Genomic DNA, 19,177 nt, shown 5'->3' with positions numbered 1-19,177 from the left:
TATGAGGATCAATATACTGTAAATGCCAAAGTGGTTTGCAGTAGTCTCATTTTAGCTGTGTTAACAAATCTGCTAAACTGTTAAAGAGGACTTTTTATATTTTTTAAGTGTACATGAATCAGACCCCTCTATCTCTTAAACTGTTCTTATCTGTATTTCTTTAGAATTAGTTTCTTAATCATCAGAAAAATTCCACATTTTCTACAACAGTGGACTCACAGAGGTCTGGAGGATAGCTTTTATAAATCCTCTCTTGTCATTTTCAACTTCCCTAAGTGACATTTGCATGCTTTCCTAACATTGTCTTATGGTCTATTCAATTGCCCTGGTCAGTGTGTTGGTGTAAACATTTGATTTAACTCCGATTATATTTTCACTTTGAGCTTGTCATTTTGTGTTGAATTTGAATTTTCAACCTTACTGCTATACATGAACATTTATGCCAGTTGTTGGATTGGAGAATGAACAGAGAGGAACTGTCTATGCACATGGTAACTGTTGCTAGGGAAACAATTCCCTAGCAAACATTTTTAATGGTGGCTGAATTTGAATGAAGGTAGTTTTCACAGACAAATGGTAGCATTAGAATAAATGTATAGTATTTTTAAAAAATAAATACAGAATGAAGCCACATGGACTATTCATTTGAACAATAACTTATCAATATGTTCATATCAAGTCTGCAATTAAAATAATTGCTTATGTTATGTTTCCATTTTTGTGCACTACTAAAAGATTACACTCAGTTTTCCCATCATAACTAGATGACCCTTACAGTCATTATTTAAACAGCTAATGAGTTTAGATACTTAACAAAAGGTAAGGATTTAGTGTGGTGTAGAGAAAAGAGAATTTAGATAGATTTAGTTTTAATTCTTATCTCTGACTCTTATTGTCTATAGTAATTTAGAGCTAATTACTCTTAGTAAGCATCAGTCTCCTGGTGAATAATATTTACATGGTATGTTAAAAATGTTAGCATACCAAAAGACTATACTAGGTAACTCAAATTCACTGTGTCCAAAATAGAACTGGTCATCTGCCATGGGCACTTGCCAAAATCAGAGGTGATTCTCTAAACAAGAAGGCAGCAATTTTAGATCTATAGACCAACCAAAAGATTTACTCTAATTCAACTTAATTACTAGTCAAAACAATATTATACAACATTGAGGTGTTAACCTACTTGTTTTATCTTTCTTATCATACATTCTCATGGACATTATTAATTCTTTTAGAAGTCTGAGCAGACTGGATTCCCCACTTTGGAGGATGGGTATTGATCAAGGAATTTTGCTCACAATCAGAAGTTCACTTTGAAGAGCCTGAAGAAGACTTCGTGCTAGTAGGTCACTCCCTGAGGTGGAAGTGACTGCCCTTCAGGCTAGTTTAATGGGATAATCTTTCACTCTTCTTCTGGTAACATTAATAAGCAAGCTGACAGCGTTTTAAAATTACAGGGTAATTTATAGGTAAATTACAGATAATTTCCATTGGTAGCAAGAATTTCCATCTGTAGCATTGAATTTCCAAAAAGGGGCACAGAGACTTGGGTTAATCAAGAAGAATTTACAATTATAATTTGATATTTCTATCTTTTTAATTGCCCAAGAACAGGAAACATTATTAAGATACGATGAGGATTAATGGGGCTTCCAGACTATAAAGAGTATCCTAGGTTACCTCAATTCTAGAAATCTTTTTCTGGACAAAGTTTTTGATGTAACCATCATTTTGTAGCCACTCTGGAAACTTCAGTGCCATTTTAACTTTTTACTCCCCTGGACACTACACTTACATCTAACTGGTTGTCAGATTTACTATCAATCCCTGTAATACCACTTACTAGCTCTATGAAAGATAAAAATCACTACCTCCACGACATGCATCTAATAAAGTGGTTAAGAGTGACATTGGTCAACAAGCTTACAAATGTTCAAAGATTTTGGAAATCTTACTTTAGTCACTTGAACTCTTGTTGTAGAAATATCTACATATCTATCAGCCTGTATTCTCCATAAAAATGGAGAGAAAACTCACAAGTCAGTGCTTTGTGGAGGCTAAAAGGAAGAGATGCAGGAAAGGAGGGAGAGCAAATACAAGACAGTGCTTACCTAGCTGGCCAGAATTCCACAAGTAGAAAGACCTGCTGCTAGATCTTTAGAAAGTCCTTATGGAATCCCTACAACTTTGAATAGTCCCTCTCCCTGTATCTTGTTTTCCTTTGGTCAAAGTTAACTCTCCTGCACAGGGGTTGTGTCACCCAGCTCTCCCTCACTCCACTCCTGCCCAAACCCCACCCCAAGCCCCCAACTCCCCCCAATTCCCTACTCCTGCAGTTGCAGTGAAAGTCAGCTAAGGTTGAACTTGCCTGGCCCTGGAGTTGCTGCAGCTCCCGTGATGTTGGCTGAGATGGAGGCTTCCACAAAGTGGGGCCCTTGCCCACAGGGAACTTGAAACAGCTGATAGTATTAGGACATGAGGCAATACCGGCAAAGACCAGGGCTCCTCAAGGCCAAGGGAATCAAGAAGAGGGCTGGACTGTGTCTGGCAACACATCAATTCAAGAACATATTATTTTTGACATGTTTGTGATGCAGTAATCTGTATTTTACAAATGCAACAGTCTGTGTCACCATTGCTCATTAAATGCCAGAAGCAGAGGAGAAACAATTAGGTATGTTGATTTCTAAGTAAAATAAATGTAAAAATAATGGACATTGGAAGAAGACAAATGAAACAGAAAACAAGTAGGTAGTTCATGATTTATTGTGTGGCATAGAAACACTTTTTGAAAGCTATTTACCAGTTGCCATAGGAGAATAGCAGTTAAACAGAAGATAAAAATGCACATGATACTTCACCACATTTTAAGACACTATTGTCAGGGGAATGAAAATGCTAAAATATCAGTAAGGTCATCTGCAAACATTTTGTCAAAGACTTCTTAAGGATGAAAATTTGGCAGCTCAAAAAAGAGAACTTCAGTGATTCAATACTTTCCTCTATTTTGGCCAACCCAGTGAAAATTAGGACTTCTTACTTTATGTTTCTAATAGTGCTATATGCCATTCAATGGCAGAAATATAAGCTTATGATCACCTGCTGGATATTTAAACTCTTTTCAAGACAATTAATAAAACAATGTCCACGGGAATTAGTGATGCAAGTTACAAAATAAGAACAGAAATGAATCCCTTTTATGGTGAGTAGAAAATAGGATGATTTTTTTTTTCTGGGATTGACTAATGTGTTGAATCACTGGAAATATGTTCATAAATATTAATTCATATATATGTATACATACACACACATACATCATTTCCTCATTCGCATGTATATATGCGAAGACAATGTAAATTAATACAGAGTAGCTGCTTAGCTTTTAAAACACTGTATAAATGGAAAACTAAAAACCATTAAAACTAGATCAATTGCACACAATAAATAAAAAATCTACATTTATTTGAAAGTTACCATGTATAAAATAATGAACTAGTCTTCAAATGCAGAAATAAAAGTCATAAATTAATATGGCTCTTATCAAAATACTTAAGAAAAATTTAAAAATACAAAGTGACTTGTTTAAATTGGAAAAAGGATTCTAATGTTTAAAAAATATGTGTCAAATACCACTAAATTTAAGAGCATTCTTGGAATGAGTATGGCATGTTTTTTAATATAAAGAGAAAGAATACTCACTTTAGTATTTCAAAGCTGCATTTATAAATACATGATTCACATACTGCTAGCAATGGTAACAGGAATGTATTTCTATTGTTAATGATGTGTTCAGTGCTCCATCAGTACAATTTTTCCATTGATTTTGTGGTGTAGGTCTTCTTTTGTGAACTGCAATCATTGGAAGTATCACTGGAGTGTGAAAACAGGCCTTCCTAAGTCAGAAATGCATAGGACAAGGTACACATTGTATGTGTTGTTGAGATTATAGTTCCACATTCATGAATGGAGGAAAGAATAGACTGATGAAATAAAGTTAAAATTAGAGGGGCAGAACTTTGTCAGAACTTGTCTTCCCAGTCAACCTCTGTCACCACAGAAATTTTCTCATATTTCTGGAAATTTCTCACCTCACTTTGTTATATATTCCAAAATTCCAACTATGATTGCTGCTCATTCCAACTGTATTTATTGAGTGCCTAATATGTGTAAGGCACTCTACTAAGTGCTGCAAATGATAATAAGATGACTCTGACACGTGCCTCTGATGCCAGAAATTTAATTTTCAGTGGGAAGGAAGGTCATGTTCTTCTTGGAGATGAATTAGAGACAGTCAGTCGTTTATATATTAGTATAGATTAATTTCATACTTGCCTTCCTTAAAATAGCTCTAAATGCTACTGTTTATGGTTATTAATATGGTCTATCTTTCCATTAAATTATAAATTCTTCCAGTTAAGGGACTAAACCAGAGATGTCAATCTGTGCTGCCACTTCACACCTGTCTAAACAAGCCTGTTTTACCCAGAGTCTCACTCTCTAAGGTCAAACCGTTTATATACCTCTACGTACAAATGTGCACATTGCCTCCTGCCAAAATATTTTCTTCATCACCAATGGAAAAAGGAAACACACTCAGCTTTGTTATTCGTATCAAGTGCAAGAATTCTTCCTTGTTACTTGTACCATTTGGTGAATTACTATTCTTGTTTCATTAATGCAGTCCAGAATACTTCACTTGTTCTTAGGATACTAATTCTGGAGTCTGTGAAGGTTGTAATTAGGATTATGAGAGAACTCATGGCAAATCACAGAGTAACCTGTGATAAACTAACTGATCAAAGTACAAAGTTTCTTTTCCTTTTTCTCTAGTTTGATATTATGTCAACACCTTGACGAAAGACTTATTTGAAACACTGAATATCTGCAGTTTATTAGAAAACTCTAGTACTTCACTGGGAAACCCAGATACTGACTGGAGCCCCGTGTTAAGGAGTTACAGAGCTTGATATGCCTAGTATACTATCTCTTATGACATTGTCATTTTGAAGAACACAGGATAGTAGTTTGCACACTGTTCCTCAATTTGGGTTTAACTGTTTGTTTCCTTATGACTCAATTCAAGTTATATGGTTTTAAGAGTGCTGAATGCTAACAACTGTATCTTTCTCAGTGAATCACATCAGGAGGCACCTGGACTTAGTTTGTCATATTACTGCTGATGTCAACATTGATCATTTGGTTGAGGTATCTGCCAGGTTTCTCCACTGTAGAGTTATGATTTTTTCCCTTTGGAACTAATAAGTAATATGCAGGATATACAATGATGTCATATAGATATATTGTTCACATCAAACTTTAATCCAGTGAGTCCATTGATAATTCTTGCCTGAATTAATTATTATTGTATAATGGTAATTTTAAAAATTTATAGTATTTGTTTCCTAGGACTGCCATAACAAAATTCCACAGGGTTGGTGACTTAAACAACAGAAATCTATTTTCTCACAGTTCCAGAGGCAGGTTTGTTTTTTCCTGAGGTCTCAATCCTTCGCTTGCAGATGGCCACCATATCCTCACATGGTTGTCCTTCTGTCTATGTTGTCTATGTCCTCATCTCTTCTTATAAGGACACCAGTCGTATTGGATTAAGGCCCACCCTAAAGACCTCAGTGAAACTTCATTACCATTTTTTTTCTTGGGTTAGTCTTGTTAGGTTGCATGTTTTAAGAATTTGTAATTTTGGATGAATTTTCAAATTCATAAATATAAAATTATCATAATTTTAACAGCTTTATTAGGATGTAATTTACATACTATAATTTAACCCTTTAATGTATATAATTCAGTGGTTCTTAGTGTAACCACTAAAAGACTTGTGTCACCATCACAAGAATCCAATTTTAGATTTTTGTCCCCCCACAAAAAAACCCATTACACATTGACAATATTTTTTCATTCTCCTCAGCCCTCTCAGCTCTAGGCAACCACTAATCTCCTTTCTGGCTCTACAGATTTGCTATTCTGGGCATTTCATATAAATGGGACCATACAATATGTGATATTTTGTGAGTGGCTGCTTTTCTTTACATAGTGCTTTCATGGTTCATCCATGTTGTAACATGGATCAATATTTCATTCCTTTTTATAGATGAACACTATTCTATTGTACGGATATTCCACATTTTGTTTATTCATTTGTCAGATTGACATTTGAATTATTTCCACCTTTTGTTTTTATAAATATGCTTCTATGAACATTCAGGTACAAGTTTTGTGCAGACATAAGTTTTTATTTCTCTTAGGTATATATTTAGTAGTGGAACTGCTGGGTCACAGGGTAACTCTATGTTTAACACTTGGAGGAACTGTCAAGCTGTTTTGTAAACGGGCTGCACCATTTTACATTCCCACCATCAATGTATGTGGGTTTCAATCTCTTGTCTTATAGCCTATCATGTCATCTATGCTGGAAAACGTTTCACATGTAGTTGACAAGGATGTGTATTTTACTGTTCGGTTGAGTGTTCTGTAGACATTTATTAGGTGTTGTTAATTCATAGGGTTGTCCAAGTCTTCAGTAAACTTGTTGATCTTCTGCCTAATTGTTCTATCCATTATTGACCGTGGAGTACTGACGCCTCCACCTAATATTGTGGAATTATCTATTTCTTCCTTCAATTCTTCATGTATTTTGGTATTTTCTTCTTCATGTATTCTGGTTTTATCTTATTCAGGGCACATATGTTAATAATTTTTGTATCTTCCCTTTTTTTTTTACCATAAAAAGTCCCTTTTTATATCTAGTAACTTTTTTGTTTGTTTTAAAGTCTATTTTTTCTGGTATTAGTATAGCCACTTCAGCATACTTATGGTTGCTATTTGCATGATGTATATTTTTTCATCCTTTTACTTTGGACACATTAGACCTTTGAATCAAAGGAAGGTATTGCCTATAGAAAACATTTTTTTAAACCCAGTTTGACAATATCTGCCTTTTGATTGTATTGTTTAATTCATTTACATTTAGTTTTTATTATTGATATGGTAGGATTTATTTATGCCTATCATTTTACCTTTGGGTTTCCACATTGTCTCATGTTTTTGGTTTTTTGTTATTGTTGTTGTTGCTCCATTTTCCTTTTATATTAGGTGGATATTTTCTACTGTAACATTTAATTCCTTTAATGATTTTTAACCACATTTTTTTAGTAATGGCTGTACTAGGGCTTATGTAATACATCTTCTCAGAATCTCTTCAGATTTGTACTAGCTTCATTCCAGTGAGAAACAGAAACTGAACTTTTATAGAGCTGTATTTCTTCCCCTCTTTTTTGTTTTTATTACAGTTATATATGTTACGTACTTAACAACATATTGTTATAATTATTACTTCACACAACCTTATCTTTTAAAGGAGCTTAGAGAAGAAAGTAGATCAAATAAATATTTATAGAGTTTGTTGGGTTAATCTATTTATTTACCATTTCTGGTTCTCTTCCTTTCTTCCTGCGGATTCAGGTTATGATCTAATGTCATTTTTATTCTAATACAGCTTTGTTTTCACTGCCTTCTTTGTGCCATATCATCAAATATATGATATTTCTTTATGTTATATACAGAACAATCCAAATATAGTCATATTGTTTATGCACTTACTTTTTAACTTAGTTAAGAGAAGAAAGGAGAAGAGATTTGAAATTACATTATCTTTTATAATTCCCTACACAACTGCTCTAGTCAGCATTCTTTGTTTTATTTTCATGGCTTGAGTTACTCCTGCTATCATTTGAAGAACTTCCACTAGTATTTCTTGTGAAGCCAGTCTGCTAACAATGAATTCACTCAGTTTCCCTTTCTGTTTCTGTGTTATGGTACAGTATTGATGATAAGTGGTGGAGGCGTAGGAAAAAGTAAAATGCGATGTACTGTATGATGTATGTTTTACTGAAGTGGCTTTGTCAAATTCTAATGCTTTATGTTAGAAATCACCTAAAGCTAGCATCGCAATCCTCCAGGAGTGTTCTGTAGAATGCTGATGTTAATGATGAATATGTGAAGCCCAAACCTTTCATTTGTATTGACCTTATCATCATTAACTCTTCTCCCAATAATGCCATAATGAGAGTTGAGTTCCAAAGTGTACCTTCCTCTTTTCCCATAGAAATTGTCCCACAATTTCAAAAAGTTCTCAAAGGTGAAAATGTTCACACAAGGTTTATCACATTTGCCAATACCAATGAAAATGCTACGGTAACACTGTCCAAAATGCAGTATTCTTCTGTGAAAGCACCCAACTTTAAACAAATACTCATATTTTAAATACATCTTAGATTTGTGACATATTTTGGCCAATGAAGTGTGAGCAGACATGATGGCCTTAAATGAGCAGCAGAGGCCTTAAATGGGCGTGTGCGGTTGGGCTCACCTCTTATATTTCAGTGAAATTTGTGAGAAGATAGGGCTTGAGAGCTGCGGCCTCACAGTTGGGCTCCAGAGTAAGATGTGTGGGAAAGACCTCAAACTGACCCAAAACATGGAGCAAAACCAGCCATCTAGAGGTCTAAAAGAGAGCCACTGCAGCTAGCCCATAGGTCCAAGAAAAATAAATTCTTGTTTATGTAACTGAGTTTTGGGGCAATTTGTTCCAAAGCATTATCACAGCAAGAGATGACTAATACAACATCCTCCAAATCATTGTTATGTACATGGCTGCCAACATGCCTACATGTAAAGCAGTTGTGTACTCAAATTGTGAGAATTCTTGAACTCTTGATGCCTCTCCAACACAATGTACATGGCTAAAGTTTCCCCAAATATGATAACTAATGTATCACAAAGATCTCCCTAAACTTTTATTAAATATAATGCAAAGTTAAAAAAAAGAAGACCTCATTGAAACTTAATTACCTCTTTAAAGGTCCTATCTCAAAATACAGTGACATTTTGGGGTACTGGGGTACCCAAATGGTCCCCCATTTATGTATATATATATATATATATGTATTACACATGTATATATACATGTATATACTCTCAGTGTAGACTCATGGATTCTTTTTAAATCAGTAGATTGTAATTCTTTATTGTCATTATTCATTGTCATGCTTTAATTGTTCCAGATTTGGCCTGTAGGAGACCTTTCAAGTGGACTCTAATGTCATTTTTACATAACCCTCTAACTTGTTGAGCTCTTCCTTATCTTCTGGAACAAAAATATATTCTAGACACATCTCAGGTTTCCCTGCCCTAGCCATAGAATCAGCTACTTCTTCAAGGAATCCTGATTCCTTTTAGTGGGTAATGGCATTTAGAAACCCAGATCTGGGCTAGAACATACATTCTTAAGCATTACATAAAAACAATGTCAAAACATAGGATTAGTGCAAATATAATTAAATACTCTTTAAATAAATAAACCAAACATGGGATCCAAGTGGGCAAATGATAACAGAAGTCCACTGTGATGAAAAAAGACTAAAAAATAAATGTGGATAGAATAACTTGGGGATTTTGTGGGAAATAGTTCTTTAAATGCAAACCTCAAGAAGTACAAACTAACTTAAAATATTCATCCTATGTATTTGGAAAGTAGAGCTGAATAGTACACTTTTCCTAATTGCTCCACTTTTCAGGCCTCTGAGTTTTCATATAGATTTCTACTCTGCTTTCTTGGTAAATCAAGTTATAAAAGACCTTTAGAGTAATGCTCAACAATCAGGACTAAAAGGAGAGAATAAATTCAAATACCGTTAGACGAATAGGGAATATTGCTGACATAAGTTGTTAATAATGAAAATACTGACCAGCAAAGAAACTCACTGATGTAGGATCTGTCTGAAAGCATATTGATTCTTGAGTACATTAATCCCTTATAGAGAGGAATTAATGTCAAGGAGTGAGTCATGGACCAAAATATAAGATACTTTCAAATGTGTTTTCAGAGCTTATAGTGTGCTCATCGGTGGCAAACCCTGGTTGTTAAACAATTCAGATGCTTTCTGTAACCTGATCCTATGATGCATCAGAGAAAAGAAAATATTTTTCAAAGAAACTTTATTCCTCTTCACCATTTCAAGGCAGCAAAGTACCAGTTAGTACTCTGGGAAGGACTAATTTATCATTTTCTATAAGGATGCCTTAAAAAAGAAACACATATGCCAAGATTATAATAGCACTCATTTACTGTACCAGGCACTGTCCATTTGTATTGTTATATTGAATATGTTGTTGCATTGAACAACCACCAAATTAGGCAGCTATTATTATTTCTATTTTGTAGGTGTGAAAAATTAGTTCTAGAAGTGTTAAGTAATTTTATGGATGCTATACATCTTTTAAGATACAGATCAAGGATTCAAACTCAGAGAGCCTTGTCTCAGGAGTCTGCACTTCACTATTCTGACTTACAATCCTTCATAGCATCTGGTTATTTATCAGTCAAGAACTAATCAAAACAAACACTATTCTAGGAAGTTCAGTTTTGTTGGTCACCACCTTGATATGGTATTAAAGTACTATAACAGAAGTTGGAAGACTCTGAAAGATGGAAAGAGGTAAGACTGACTAAGGAAGTTGAATTGTGAGCGATGGAATGACAGTGAGTTTGGTGGGTTTTCTTTTGCCCTTATTCCGCAAAATGTCAAGGTTTTAGATTGGGTGCTAGAGAAGCTGACAACCCAGAAATGCCAACAAGAGTAGGGAAAAAATTCAAGAAAAGTTCAGCTCTCCCTAGTAAAAGGGCCAGGAAAGGGGCAACCTGGCAAGACAGAAAACTTGTAGATAATAACTACTCTACAGTAAAACACCACAGTGCTATTCCCATCCCCAGCAACAAAGGCCACAGGGGAACCTATACTTCCACTTTTGCCAGTCTGTAATGAAATACCCCAAACCCTTAGAGAAGTCCAAGTGGGGGGCTAGACTTTCACCTTAGCCAGGTGGTAAGGAGGCCCTGTACCCCATGGTGTCAATGAAGATCAGGTGAGTAGCTTGAACTTTTACCTCAACCAGTAGTAATGAAGCATTATTTACACTTCCTGATAGGGTGATGTCAGAGGAGACCCAGTGGAGAGTCAGGACTTTCACCACAATCCAGCAGTAAGGAGACCACCCTCCATTGGGTCACTGGAGGCCATTCAGAGAGCGGTAATGAGACACTCCTGCCCCTCTCAGACAAGGTAGTGTTAATGGAGTACTAGTGGGAAAACTGGCCTTCTGTCTCAGCAGATAGTAACAAGGCAGTATACCACTCCCCCAATAGGAACATTGTCAGGGAAGTTCTGCTCTAACAGAGTACTGAAAGGAGATTCAGAGTTTCATTTATCAAAACATTCATTTATCAAAAGGTTTCAATGGAAAATTACTTGTCATATCAACAACCAGGAAAATCTCAATTTGAATGTAACAATACAAACTACAGGTGCCAAAATTGAAATGACACAGATATTATAATTATCTGACAAGGATGTTAAAGGGTCAGTCATAAGAATGTCTCAGTGAGCAGTTATAAACAAGTTTGAAACAAATGAAAAATTAAATCTCAGCAAGTAATTAGATTCAAAGAAGAAACAAAGGAAAGTTTTAGAATTGAAAAATGCAATAACCAAAAATAAAAGGATGTGCTCGGACAGCAGAGTGGAGAGGACAGAGAAAAGAATCAATGAACTTCAAGATAGAACAATAGAACTTAGTATGAACAACAGAGGGAAAATAGACTGAAAAGAAATTAAATGGAGCCCCAGGGACCTGTGGGCCTCTAAGCAAAGATCACATTCATGTCTTGGAGTCCTGGAAGGAGAAGAGGAAGAGAGAGAGAGAGAGGGAATGAAAAAGTACTCAAAAAAAAAAAGGCTGAAAACTTCCCCAAATTGTAAGTAATAGAAATCTAAAGATTCAAGAAGTGGTTGAACCCTGAACAAAATAAACCCAAATAAATCTATGCCAAGACACAGCATAGTCAAACTTCCAAAAACTAAAAACAAGGAAAAAAATTTGAAAGCAACAAGAGAGAAAGGACACTTTACCTGTAGGGGAAAAACAGTTTAAATGACTGGATTTCTCATCAGAAAAGAGGCTCAGAAGGCAGCAGCACAACCTTTTTCAAGTACTGATATAAAAGAATTGTCAAGCTGGAAATCTGTATCTAAAGAAAATATCCTTAAATGAGGGGGAAATCAAGACATTCTTAGATGAAGGAAAACTAAGAGAATTTATTGCTACCCTAAAATAATGACTAAAGGAAGGAATCTTGAAAAATTATAAAGGAAGAAAGAACAATGGTAAGAACAAAAACATGAGTTAATACAATAGACTTTCCTTCATCTCTTTAGCTTTATAGATTATGTTTGATGGTTGAAGGAAAAATTATAACACTGTCTGATGTGGTTCTCTATGAGGAGGAATATTCAAGACAATTACATTATAAATAAGAGAGGGCAAAGGAAATTAAAGGGAGTTAAAGATTCTGCACTTCATTTGAAACCATAAAATGTTGATACCAGTGGACTGTGTTATCTATATATAATATACCTAGTACAATCTCTGAAAAAAATATCTGAAGAAATACACTCAAAAACACTATAGATAAATCAAAATGAAATACAAAGAAATGTTCCAGTAGTCCACAGAAAGGCAGTAAAAACAAAACGGAGGAAAAAAAGAGAAAAAAATAAAATGGCACACTTAAGTCTTAACAAATAATAATTACATTAATTGTACATTTTCTAAATATACCAATTAAAAGCCAGACATTGGCAAAGTGGATTAAAAACAAACCAAAACAAAAAATGACTCAACTACATTCTCTCTACAAGAAATCTCAAATATAGCTTGAAAATTCCTATGGATTTCTCTTTCTAGAAGTATATAATTACTGCTTTATTATCTTTTAGTAAGAAAAGAAAGTCAGAGAAGTATAGTAAAAATGTGCCCATCTCAAAATATAATTAGGTAGTATGCATGAATAAAGGAGAATACAAATCAAAATATTAAATATTGTATACTGACTGAAAAACATTTGAACAGGGACATGAAGCTTTACTTAATGTGAAGAAAATTAAGGGATGCACTGGTGATGGTAGGGTTCCTTTTTGTAAAATATCTACATCTAGCATACAGAAGAAATCCAGCAGAAAGAACAGACTTAAAATTGTGCTAATCTATGAACAAATGGAGAATGAGGATTTTTTTTTTTTTTTTTTTTCGGTACGCGGGCCTCTCACTGCTGTGGCCTCTCGCGTTGCGGAGCACAGGCTCCGGACGCGCAGGCTCAGCGGCCATGGCTCACGGGCCCAGCCGCTCCTCAGCATGTGGGATCTTCCCGGACCGGGGCACGAACCCGTGTCCCCTGCATCGGCAGGCGGACTCTCAACCACTGCGCCACCAGGGAAGCCCAAGAATGAGGATTTTTGCAAAGGAATAGTTATCACTTAAAACAATCCTCCATCTCATACTGAAAGAAATGTTCAATTTTGTTGGTCTAATTTAGTTTCTAGAAATAAGAAGTTCAAGCTGAGAAAATATTGTTAGCATTTAGAGCCCACAATATTAGGTAATACATATATATATCAATAAATAGTGATTTTTACAGTATGAAAATGATTTTTTAAAATGTTTGGGGTTACCAAGAACACATTGTTGCTACTGTTTTCCAATTCAGGACATTTGAAATTGCTCTTCAGGGTGACTTTACCGTTCTAACTTGCTGATCGGTAGGTATAATCTCAGGCTAACAACGCCCCAGCATTTAGATACATTCTAATACTGATGAAGAGAAAATTTTATATATCAGTTATATAACAATATGTTCTATCCCTAGGATGTTGAAGAGATTTACAACATCAGCCTATTTCACTGTGGTCAAATGGAGAAAGCAGTCTAAGTCCCTATGACAAAGAACTAATTAGCTACTCAGAGACCTTCTTGGAAGCAGGGGTTTAAGGATTTGATTTTTTTTTTTTTTAAAGCCTTAGATCTCAACATTTTAGAAATAAAAAAAAATACACAAAATAATTACAGTTCCTTTTACCTAAGTTTCTTTTAAGTGTATATCACTGAGCTAAAAAAAAAAAAAGTACAATCTAATAATATAGATTCACATTCATTCTATATGTAACAGTATGGCTATTACTTCTTTAAATAGAAATAACAAATAAATAAGTACCTTTTAACATAATGTGTTGCTTGCTGGTCTTTTTCCACATTAAAAGGTATAAATACCAGTCGCAAATGAAATAAGTACCTTTTAGAATAATGTGTTGTGGGAGTATTTCATTTCCCATTGCTCTGGGATTTCTCTTCCTTGTTTTGTTGTAAGATTTTTTTTCCACCTTGTACAAATTGTATCTTTTTAATACTTTATTTTCCTTTTACAATATATTTCTTTATTAAAGCTTTCATATATCCTTTGTTTAGATTTATATTTTAGTGCTTTCATTTTCTTTCTTAATTCTTACTGTTTTTTCTTTTCAAGAGTTAGAACTTGGCTATAGTTTTAAATATTGTCTTCATTCTTCTATAAATATAAAATAATGAAGTTTACTATATGGAAGGCTAATTGGCTATCTCAGGGAAAAAACCCTATTTCTGGCCACACTTAGCTACTAGATGAAACATTACTAATATCTAGCGTAATGTTTTTTGTTGGCCCAAGCTTACTAACTTGTCAGGGTTTGGTTTGTGACAGTGGCAGTCACATACTGATTTACTTGTAAGATCTATTGAAACCTGGCTGAATTTAAGGCCTCACTAAACGCATCACCATTTTTGTTTCTCTAGAGGCAAAAGGACTTCTGAAAACTTACTTGCAGCTTTGTGAAATTGTGTTGTGAGAATACTTCTCAGAATAGAACAATTATTGCAACTTTCAAGAATTTGACAACTGTCACATCTGGTTGAGAAATTTACAGGGTATTTGTTGGAGATAAGGTCCATATTTTGCAATTGGTTGATATAGCTTTTAAGTTTCTTCTAATCTATGTGTTCCCTTTCTCTCTCCCTCTTTCCCTCTTTCTTTCTGTCCTGCCCTCATTCTCCTTTTCCCTTTCCCCCACCCCCTCTCCCTTTCTTCTGTGCAATTTATTTGTTGAAGAAACTGGGTTGTTTGTCATGTGGAGTTTCCTAGAGTCAGAATTTGGCTGACTCTATCCAATTATATTGTTTAACATGTTCTGTTCAACATGCTCCATACCTTTTCTGCAAAGTGGTAAGTAGTGCTTGATCAGATTCAGATTTGAGTTTTTAAAAGACAAAAAACTTCATTTGTGGTGTTGTGGATTTTATCAGGAGAAACACAGTAACTAGATATTTCTCATTTTGTGTTGCTAGCAGCCATTGGGGATCATTACATGCCTCACTCCCCCCCACACCTTTTTTTCATTAAGGGCTGCAAAATAGAGATATACTAATTCTATAATTTCCTCTCTGTTTATTAGCTGGAATATTCTTGTTAAGAGAAACTTTCTCTCTTCAACTATTTAGTTACCAATTGGCACGGTTTTTATGGAAAAGGAAAGATAAGAGCTAGATTCTGTCTCATAGTTACAAAAATTAAAGTGTAACTGATTTAAACACCAATGGATCCCTTTTAAACTGAGAAAAAGGAAATATAGAATTTATGACTCTCCTTTTCCTCCAAATCAGAATTAAAGTTTTTACCAAAATCCCAAAAGCAGACCTCAGAAGGTGAAGCCAAGTGTATTTTAGAATCTTCTAAAAGAAAAAAACTCACTTTCTTTGTCAATTATACTGTTCTAGAAGATTCTGCTCTCTGAATGTGAACCCTTTGAGTCCGGGTATAAGGCAGCCCTGGGGTGCCTACACCACATGGTTATCAAACTTCACATGGAGCACAATAAGGAAACTAATATTCCTTTTGCTAAGACCGCCCATGTTCCAATTTAAAAAATATAGTTAAAAGTAAGTTTAGTTTAAAAAATGTGTTACTATCTCTGACATATGTTGTTTATGTCTCAGATAAATGATAGCATTTCTTTACCTGGGGTAAGCCATAAATCTTAAATCTTTGAAGCTACATGAATATAATTGATCATTTGTAATTGCAGTTATTGTGAGATGTATAACCCAAGTGCAGTGGTAACAAAACTTACAAGTGCTTACAAGTCAATCTCAGCTTGTGTAGGCGTTTTAGAGAAGCAATAACTAAATATTAAGAAATAAACATATAACTGCCCAACAAGTTTTGCCTTGCTCATGCAGAGAAGATTTTTCAAATTTCCACCTCAGAATATTTTGTATAATTTCAAATATAATTGTATTTTCTATTATATGATTCATGAAAACGGCAGCAAGTCTGATTCCAGAACCTCAGTAGTCTGAAAATGTTGTAGAGTTATTTGTCTTTTTTATTTACAGAGATTGGGGTTGAGTATGTCAAATTGGGGTACAGTGTACAAAGTCTTATAAAGGTTTTTCATTTAAGCTTTATAATGAATTTTTGTACTAGCAGCTATAACTTCATAAAAATGCACAGTGTTCAAAAGCATGCATTGTTGTTTGGATGTAAAAGCTACTTATTCATATTCACATGCGTGTCTGTGTGTATGTACAAATACACAAAAGTCACTGTAAAAAATGGAAGGCATACATACCCATCCTTCCCTCTAGCAGCAAGTCAAAAGAATTTTTAGCTCAGTCTCTGAGGATTTCTTTCTATTACAAATATGAAAGTGGAATGTTTAAAAAAAAGTCTAAAATTTAATAATAATATAAAAGCTACCCAAGACTGCGTTCTGCCTGATGGCTCCAGAGAGTAGAAAGAGATTATGTTAAAGCATAAATGGAGCTTTAACATTTTTAAATCCAGAAGGTCTAATCTAATCTAATCCTTTTCAATCCAATTTTTTAAAATGCATCCTAGACATCAGATTAAAGCATGTGCTTTGCTTTCTAGGCCATTTTAAACAGACTCAGCATCTGTGCTTCTGACCCTCCATGTAGCAGTTAAAAAAAAAAAAAATGATTTAGAAAAAACAAAAATAGAATAAACCATGTGTGTGTATATGTGTGTATACGTGTGTGTATAAATATATATATATGATTTTGCTAAGACTGATTAAAGAATGATTACTGTATATTTTTATTTAAAAAAAATTTTTTTTACTTTATATATTTTTTTTTTGCGGTACGCGGGCCTCTCACTGCTGTGGCCTCTCCGGTTGCGGAGCACAGGCTCCAAACGCGCAGGCTCAGCGGCCATGGCTCACGGGCCTAGCCGCTCCGCGACGTGTGAGATCTTCTCGGACCGGGCATGAACCCATGGCCCCTGCATCGGCAGGCGGACTCTCAACCACTGTGCCACCAGGGAAGCCCCTAGAAAAAACAAAAATAGAATAAACCATGTGTGTGTATGTGTGTATACATGTGTATACATGTGTGTATATAAATAAATAAATAAATATATGATTTTGCTAAGACTGATTAAAGAATGATTACTGTATATTTTTAAATGAAGAGAAGAGAGAATCGGAGAATCCGATTAGAAGGCTGTTAGTAAAGATCATGTTTTGGAGGTGATTCCACAGCTCTGTTTCACCACCCTGCCCAGTGCCAGTTGCTGCTTCAGTTCATCTCATGTCTACCGTGCACTGGCATGCTAGAGGCCTACACATAGTTTATCAAAGCTGGCTCCACTTCCAGTTATTTCCAGTTTGCTTGAATTATGCTTTATGTGAAAGCTGCTGCTGGGTTAATTTCCTTTAATTCATTTTCTTGCAACCCACAGCCAACACAGGCCAAAGGCTTCAGAGGCTCTCTCACCAGGCCTTCTGCTACACTGCAGCTGGCCTTTAAAAACACAGCATATCCCTCTCTCCTTGCTTCTTTCCATGTTCATTATGGGGAAAAAAAGAATGAAATCTTTGCTACGTGGCAATTCTTAGATTTGTCCTAAAATACTTTTATCCTCAATTTGAAATTAAGGTACATTGCTTGGATTAATAAACTCCTAAGACTCTCTGTCATCCTTTCTTGGGTGGTCATTTATTCCTAAATTTAGTTCCATTGTTTTTAGTGATATAGCACCAAAATAATTTACTTAGTTCAGGTTTACATTTCATAACTGTTACCTCCTTCTGCAGAAGATTGTGAAACTGCTACTTTTAAGGCTGTATTTACTAAGACTCTGATTCTTAAAGAGGAATCTTTAAGAAGATTCCTCTTGCTAAAGATTTGAAACATATACAGAAGATAATTGGACAGTCTGTCCATAGTCATTCACTGGTTTCTGCAGAAGTGCAAATCTCCCATTTCAAAGCATGAGTCTAAACCTAAGACATATAATCTGTAATTCGGAGCTTTCATAGTGTTTTATTCATTCTAATACTGACTTCAGATTACATTGTTCTAAGTTAAATACATGTTGATTTTCTCTAAAACTTTTCTGCTGAAGGAGCAACAAATCAACAGCTGTGGAAATAACCAGGATTATGATAGTGAAGACTCTCAGACCCCACCTCAGACTTACCTGAATAAGGAAACATTTTAACAAGCTCTCCAAGTGAATTATATCACATTAAAGTTTAATAGAGTGTTCTAAAATATTGTCACCTCCTTGAAGACAGCCCACAATATACTCTCAATAAGTATCAGTTGAGTTGCAACTTAATACCCAAGCCACATAGCTTCTGTAAAGTCATAAACCCCAGTTTCTGGATTTAAAAACAAAGCATTTGCTGATATATATATATATGCACATACACACACACACGTATATATATATGGAAATAGAATTTGTAGGAAATAATTTAAGAAAATGCTCAATTTGCTCAATTTAATATGTCAATAATATGTAAAGTATAATAAATAAAGGAAATAAAATGTACTAAAGAGAGCTCAACAGAGTTTCAAATGATTTCCTGCTTTACTTATTTCTGCTCATCTATTGAATGTTCTTCTGAGTCTATAGCTTAGAATAGCATAGAAAGAAAGTAATCAATGTGAGAAAATTGTTAGGTTAATAAAGGGACTCCAAATAGAGGAGTGATTTGTCAAACTACCCTCTTGATTCTTTTCCTATGGGTATTATCTCCCAAACATATGTAATCTCAAACCTCCAATATATTTTCTGCTCAATTGGAGAAGATTCAGATTCCAAAGTTTGTCATTTTTGTATTAAAATAATTCCAACATTCCCTGTTTTTTTTTTTTCTTTTTCAGTACGTGGGCCTCTCACTGTTGTGGCCTCTCGCGTTGCGGA

The 19,177-nt window shown here is 34.8% G+C and overlaps 1 long non-coding RNA gene across 3 annotated transcripts in view; it reads left to right on the top strand.

Moving 5' to 3' along the window:
* The window catches only part of LOC114486711 (uncharacterized), a 236,783-nt gene extending 219,463 nt beyond the window's left edge, over nucleotides 1-17,320 (top strand). For 2 of the 3 annotated variants that reach the window (XR_008618051.1, XR_008618054.1), the window contains one exon: nucleotides 14,740-15,021. This is a non-coding gene — a long non-coding RNA (uncharacterized lncRNA). Of the gene's footprint in view, nucleotides 1-14,739; nucleotides 15,022-15,052 lie in introns of those variants that run through there. The other variant, XR_008618052.1, reaches the window with a different exon arrangement.
* The last annotated feature ends 1,857 nt before the right edge of the window (nucleotides 17,321-19,177 follow it).

This window comes from Physeter macrocephalus, chromosome 8 (assembly GCF_002837175.3).
Source record: "Physeter macrocephalus isolate SW-GA chromosome 8, ASM283717v5, whole genome shotgun sequence".
NCBI classification, from domain to species: Eukaryota; Metazoa; Chordata; class Mammalia; order Artiodactyla; family Physeteridae; genus Physeter; species Physeter macrocephalus.
Note: the sequence above shows the minus strand (reverse complement) of the source record. Positions and strands in the feature narration are given on the sequence as shown.